This window comes from Psammomys obesus, unplaced genomic scaffold (assembly GCF_907164565.1).
Source record: "Psammomys obesus unplaced genomic scaffold, mPsaObe1.curated_primary_1811, whole genome shotgun sequence".
NCBI classification, from domain to species: domain Eukaryota; kingdom Metazoa; phylum Chordata; class Mammalia; order Rodentia; family Muridae; genus Psammomys; species Psammomys obesus.
Window position 1 is genome coordinate 17,665,072 of NW_026596095.1, and position 7,585 is coordinate 17,672,656.

Consider the following 7,585-nt stretch of genomic DNA (forward strand, 5'->3'; position numbering starts at 1 on the left):
CTATCGTCTCCAATATTCGGCCAAGATTTAATACTCTATGTAAAAATAAAGAAGCAAGCCCATCTCGTTAGCATGCAGATTCTCTTTTGTGTCAAAAGTGATCTAATTGTCATATATACCAAAGACGTGTTAAAATACTTTCATGAGTTATGTATGCTATACAGACATTTGATGTGTATGCCAATTTTATTTATTTATTTAAAATGTTTCCTTTAAGACTTATTTGGGTTTATGTGTGTTGTGTTCCTGTGTGAGGATGTTCAGACGCCTGGAGGTTACAAGAGAGCGTCTATTCACCGGTGATGGTGGACTGCCTGGCATGGGTGCTGGGGACTGAGTCTGGGTCCTTTAGGGAAGAGCAGCAAGCACTCTTAACTGCTGAGTCATCTCTCCAGCCTCTACGTATGAATTTTAGATACCTAAATACTTAGGTTCATGTAACGCTGCACTTGGGAGCCAGAGGCAGGTAGATCTCTATGAGTTCCAGGCTAGCTAAGGTTACATAGTAAGACCTTATCTTAGAACAAACAAATAAAAATGTCTTGGGTGAAAGGGGTCTTGAGTGGAAAGCATGTAAGAAGTCCTGCACTGCAGCACAAGGTTCAGAACAATATCCGTCCATTTCCCTGGGTCCAAGAACAATATTTTTCTTTGATCCCTCAAATCGCATAGTGAGGTTGGGTGTAGTGGCACACACCTTTAGCCCTAACACTCAGGAGGCTGAGGCAGGAGGATCTCTTGAGCTCAAGGCCAGCTAAAGCTACATAGGAGACCCTGACTCAAACAAAAACAAGAACAAAAAACCTCCCAACCCCCCAAAAATAGCCCCCCAAGAGACCAAACAAAGCCAATCCACACAAAACAACCCAACCCCCCCAAAAAAACAGACAAACAAGGACAAAAACTAAAACCCAACCAACCAAACCCCAAAATATGATGTGTTTGTTCTATACCATATAGGGAGGAGGGGTTTGTGTAAACTTTCACCTTCTCCATTTACTTAAGAATATCTAAAGCTAGTAACATGGTGTTTGTAGCCCAATTGCTCTTAAAGGAAAAGCAGTATCGGTAAGAACCAGATTACTGCTGCTTGTAACATACGAAACCTGACATTTCAATACGGAAGCATGCTTCCCCTGCATTTCTGCAGCTTTTGGAAGGATAACATAGAATGAGCTTTTAGAAAGTTATGTTCAGCAGAAAGTTAAATGGAAATCATTAGTCTAATCCTATAACCAAAAAGCCCTGGAAAAGCGTTCACTCCATAGTTACCTCACATACCCAGTAAACCAGGAAAGGAGCCTATAGCAGATCTCTACCGTGCGTGCAAATCAGCGATTATGGACTAAGGCAGAACAGAATGATATGTCCTTAGTGTATCTAACAGTAATCTGAAAGAAAGAGCAGAGGTAATAGTCTCTATTTGCATTACTCATAGGAACACCCCTAAATTAGTGGTTTGCTATAGATGACCCCTAAAATGATAGTAGGAGGTAATGTTATACAGAGCTTTACTTTAAGGTCCAGGGGGACCCAACCAAGTGGAAACAGCTCAGTTTTTGTGGCAAGCAGTCCCACTGTTAAAACTGGATAACTAGGTGTTTAGGAAAAGAAAGGCATGAGAGACAGGTTTCTGTCCTGCTGAAGAGTCATTCACCATGAACGTACAGAGAGTGGATCTTTGTTATTGGCTTAGAGGAAAACAAGAATGCATGCATCTGAATATTTAATACTAACCTGTGTTTCCAGTCCTTTTGGGGGGGGGTTTCTTTGGAGCTGTCACCATGCTGTATTCTCTGAAGTATCCTTAAGTGCATAGAACAAGAAAACCAAAAGAGAGGTGTAGGAAAAAAAAATTCAGAGAGATGGCTCAGTGGTTAAGAGTTCATACTGCTCTTGCAGAGTTCATTTCCCAGTATCCATGCCTTTATATCAACTAGTATTTGCTTTATGAAATTGGGTGTCCCTGTGTTTGGAAAGCATCTGTTTAGAATCATACTGTCTTCTTGATTAATTAGTGTGATGGAACTTTATCTGTTCTCACTAGTTTTGGTTTTAAGTTTATTTTGTAAAATATCAGGACTGTGACACCTGTTTCTTTCCCAGGTCCATTTTCTGGAAATATCTTTTCCATCCTTTTGTTTCATCCCATTGTATTTTGTGGTGAGGTGCATGTCTCGGAAGCAGCAAATAGATGGTTCTTACTTTTTAATCTAGCCTGCTAGTATGTGTCTTTTGATTGGGTGAATCAAGCCCATTAATATTCAGAGTTATAATTGAAAGGTTTATGCTGAATCCTGTCATTTTGTTGATTTTATGGTGTTTAGTTTTGTTCCCCTTCTTTTTCTCTTGCTAAGTATTATTCTTGCCTGGGTTATTCTTTCCTGTATGGATGAATTTGTTTCTTTTTTCTTCAGTCTAGGGATCCTCTAAAGTATTTTCAGTAGAGACAGCTTAGTGTGGTCATGAGTTCATTTAATATTTGTGGAAAGATTTTATTTTTCTTTCAATTATGACAGAAAGCTTTGCTTGGGTATAGTAATCTGGGTTGGTAGTTGTTGTTTTTTTGGAACTTGAAATCCATCCATCTAAGTTCTTCTGGATTTTAAAGTTTCAGTTGAATCATCTGATATTATTTTGATGAGAGATTTGATGTATTTGATATGACTTGGTGATTTTCTTCCGTTGATTTCAATATACTTTATTTGTCCTGTGCATTTAGCGTTTTACTTATAATTTGAAGATGGTGGTTCTTTTCTGGTCTTGTCTGTTTGGGAATCCTAAATGTCTCCTGGATCTTGATTGGCATTTCTTTCCCTACCCCTTGGGAAATTTCTGCTGTAAATGTTTCAAATCTTTTTTTATGCTTTTAGATGAGGTTCTTCTCTTTCTTTATGTCTATTATCTGTAGACTTGCACCACATGTATCTTAAATTTCTAACTAATAACTTATTTTTGCTCTTGTTTGATGATTCCAGTTCCTCTTCCTTGTGATCAAGCTTATATATTCTGCTTTTTTCCTGAGCTACTTGATTGGTAAGATTTTCCACAGATCTATTTGACTTGTTATGTTTTTCATTTCTGACATTTAAGGTTGTTTATCTCGGTGTTGAATTTTTCTTTTATATTGTGCATCACCTTATTACACTCAGCTGTTACTCAACTGATTACAGCTTATTATATTCAGCTGTTTGTCTTCTCAATAGGCGCTTATTTTCCTCTTTGATTTCTTTGAACATACTGTTAATCATTATTTTGAATTTCTGTGGTATCATTTAAGTCATTCTCAATAGGTGCTGCTATTGTAGGATTGGTAATTTCTGGTGGACTCATGAAACTTTGGTTTTTCTTATGTTACTCTATTGGGATTTATAAATCTAAGGTATTGTTCATTGATGGAGTTTTAAAATCAGATATATTCTTTCAGTTGAAGTATCTGCAATAATCAAGTGAAGCTTAGAAGTGGTAGAGTTGAAGCGTGTGCTTCCTAAAATAGTTCACAGGTCCAGCAGCTCAGGGTGCCTGGTATTAACTCTATATTATCTCATGAGTAGACTACTAACTGTGAAGGCAACCTTGACTGCTGTATATTCCCACTATGCATATGTTGTACCAGACAACTAACAACGGTGGCCCCTTTGACTTCAAAAACACTTTGAGGATGAAAAAAAAAATCAACGATGGTATAGAATACCCAGATTTTAGTTAATGAGATCAGGTTTGAGAGGGAAGTAGGTTGGATGAGGATAGGGACAAGATCAACTTTGAAAAGAAAAAGAAATCAATGTGGACAAGGTGGTTGGAATACTGTTAGGATCCTCAGGATTTTAGAGATTGTCTTGGCTATGGAAGGTTGTGATTAAGAATAAAAAGAAGAGAGGATAAGAGTAGGAAGGGACATGGCAATAAGAGAGGAAGTATAAAAGATTCGAGTAAAAGGGTGTAGTTGTTGTGAAGAATGCCTTGGAGGGGCTAGACAGATGGCTCATGGGTCAAAAGCACTGGTTTTTCTCTTTTAGAAGACCTGGGTTCAATTCCCATCATTCACATGACAACTCACATCTGAAAATTCAGTTGTAGGGCATCTAGTGCCCTCCATTGCATTACACACATGTGCTGCACAGATACACATGCAGACAAAACACTCATATTTAAATAAAAAATAAAACAACAACAACAAAAAGCCTGTAGTAAACCAGATAAATAAACATATGCAGCAATCCTAAAGCCTAATTGAACAGTATACAGACAAGTGCAAAAATGATCACAAGATACTTACTGCTGTTATGATGAAACACCATGACCAAAAGCAAGTTGGGAAGGAAAGGGCTTATTTGGCTTACACATCCTATTCTTAGTCCATTACTGAAGGGAGTCAGGACAGGAACTTAAACAGGGCAGGAACCTGGAGGCAGGAGCTGATGCAGAGGCCATGGAGGAGTACTGATTACTGGCTTGCTCCTCATGGCTTGCCCAGCCTCCTTTCCTTTTTTAAATTTTTGTTAATTACAGTTTATTCACTTTGCATCCCCCCATAGCTCCCTCCCTTTTCCCCTCCCAATCACACCCTCCCTCCCCCTTCTCCACCCATGCCCCTCCCCAAATCCACTGATAGGGAAGGTCTTCTCCTTCCTTCTGGTCCTCCTCTATCAGGTCTCATCAGGAGTGGCTGCACTGTCTTCCTCTGTGTCCTGGTAAGGCTGTTCCCCGCTCAGGGGGAGGTGGTCAGAGAGCAGGCCAATCAGTTCATACAAGAGACGGTCCCTGTTCCCATTACTATGGAACCTACTTGGACACTGAACTGCCATGGACTACATCTGTGCAGGGGTTCTAGGTTATCTCAATGCATGGCCCTTGGTTGGAGTATCAGTCTCAGAAAAGACCCCTCGGCCTAGATATCTTGTTTCTGTTGCTCACCTTGTACTCTCCAGCTCCTGTACTCTCCAGGTCTTTCTATCTCCCCCTTCTTTCATAAGATTCCATGCACTCTGCCCAAAGTTTGGCTATAAGTCCCAAGGCTAAACGTATTAATATCTGTACACCTAAAGAAACTAATCAAGAAGGAGGACTCTGGCTAAGATGCTCAATCCTCAATGAGAAAGGCTAAGAGGATGGACATCAGAAGAAGGGGAAAATAGGGAACAGGACAGGAGCCTACCATAGAGGGCCTCTGAAGGGCTCTACCCTGCAGGGAATCAAAGCAGATGCTGGGACTTTTCTTATAGAACCTTGGACCACCAGCCCAGGGAGTCCCCACCTGCAATGGTCTTGGCCCGCCCCCATCAATCGCTAATTAAGAAAATGCTCTATAGGCTTGCCTATAGTCCAATCTTACATAGCAGTATTTTCCAAATTGAGGCTCCCTGCTCTCCGATAATTCTAGCTCCTACCAAGTTGATATAACATGCAGGAGCAGAGATTAAATTATAGAAAATAATAAAAATTAAAAAAAAAACACACTCATGGGATGAATTGCTGGTGAAGGTGCATTGAATTGAAAGGTGAAGATCCTTCCGGCTATTACAGGTTCTGCTTGGCGTGGCATGTGGGGGGAAGATCATGGTTTCTGCTGCCTCCCTGTTCACTGTGTTCCTGTGAACATGTTTCTGTGTTCTGGAGTGTGGGAAAGAGGAGGTCTTAGGTCCTTTCCTGGTAGTTTCTCTGACCCCTGCACTCCACTATTTCTTTTTTGGTCCTCTGGGTCTGGGTCCAGTGTAGGTGAGGAGTGGCATTTCCTTTGCAAAATTTTTTTTTACCCACCTTCACACAACTTTAATATCCTAGAAAGAAGTCCATGATGGGAACTGGAGACAACTAGACCCATTTACTTCTTCCTACTAGCCAAGAGTTGTGTTTCTGTTCATATTTCTTGGTTTTCTTTTGGCATGCACAATGAAACAAATGATGAATAATCTTGGACAGGCAAGTTTTAATGCTTAGGACAAAGAAAAATAAGCATCATCCTAGGCCAAGATGAGTTGGCAGAGCAAGTGTCCTACAGAGTTAGAAGAAAGAGGTGTCAGTAGAGGTTTCTTGCACATGTCATCAAACTTTCCTTATTCAGTCATCATCACAAGACAGTGAGTTAGCAAAAGGTAAGGAGACAAAAATCCACATTTCTTGAAAAAGAGAGGGAAGTGAGAGTGGAGAGAGAGACACAGAGAGAGAGATAGAGATAGATAGAGAGAGAGATAGAGAGAGAGAGAGAGAGAGACAGGGAGAGAGATTTAAAACCAAACTGAGGTCTAAACAAGCATAAAAAAATTTAGCAAGAAAAATGGCTTGGTAGGCTAAGCCAAAACCAAGAAATAGTAGATTTTCCCCATAATTGCTATGTGGCTTTGACTAGGTCACTTTGCTGTTTGTGGATCATTTCCCCATTGTGGTACAAAAGAGTCTTTGAGAAGTATGCACTGAAATATTCTAAAACTCTCCTTTAACATTTGCATAAAATACCTACTCAGCTTCTCAGACTTTAGCTTGAGACACACACCTGGTCTTTTTTGTTTGTTTGTTTGTTTCACATTTATGTTACTGAGATCTAATAAATACTAGGCAAAAGGAGCAGAGTTACTTTTCACTCTTTGACCAGTGCCCAAGCCCTTATTATAAAATGATCCATTCTGCTGAATTGGCCTCCACTGATTCTTTGATTAATCTTCACGAACACTGCATGTCTTTCATATATAGTATAGTGGCGTAAGCCATGAAACACTCCAAATAACATCTGAAAGAGTAGAGGAATGGCCATTTCTTTCATCCCAGTCTGACAAAGGAGTAACCAATGGAGCATAACTCTTCCTCTTGGTGGCAGTGGAACAGTATGATACTTAACTGCCAAACGTCCATTTTTATAAGAACCCAAAGCACTGGGATATGAAAAACCACATGCTACGGCAATAAGCGAACTTCTCAAAACACAGCTTTCCTTGCTTATGTTATCTGAATGCAAAGGGTCAATTACAAAGAGCTTGTAAGTAACGATGGTAGCCAAAAATGGAAGTCAAGGATGCATAGGTCTTCAAAGCTTCATACTGAACCTTGAAGCTGTTTCTGAAAATTGTTTGCAAGTATTCCAGACAAACTCCCACTTGCTCCGAAGACTAAAGTTCCACCTATGTTTAAAGTCTCTTTTCTATAGTATTCAAACTTCTTTTCTATGATTTCGGTTATCACTGGTCTTCTGAGCTTTACATCTTCTAGAGAAGGAATCAGCTGACCATGTTTCTAAACTGCCATCTTGGTGTCCTGGGGCGCTTCTCTACCTCCTTCCTGCAGCACATTGGTAGCCCTCGATTCAGACCAGGTCTGTCGCTTGGACGCCGCCATCTTGGTGCTCCCCCCTTTTTTCTTTTTAATGGGAGTTGTTTGGTGTTCAGATACAGCATCTCGGTCTCCGAAGAAGCCATTCCTTCTGATTCCTGACCACATCAGTCAGGGTTCCCCAGAAAACCAGTCAGTAGAATGGGCATAGGTGCAGATGCTCCTTACACTACAATGACCTGTAGCCTCTAAAGCACAGTATAAATCGAAAATATCGAGCTGAACATGTATTTACCATACACAATCATGGGGCACCACAGCT

General features: G+C 40.3%; 1 pseudogene; it reads right to left on the reverse strand.

Annotated features, from left to right (window-relative positions):
- Window positions 1-6,577: 6,577 nt before the first annotated feature.
- Window positions 6,578-7,329, reverse strand: LOC129691889 (complex I assembly factor TMEM126B, mitochondrial-like; annotated as a pseudogene).
- Between the last annotated feature and the right edge of the window lie 256 nt (window positions 7,330-7,585).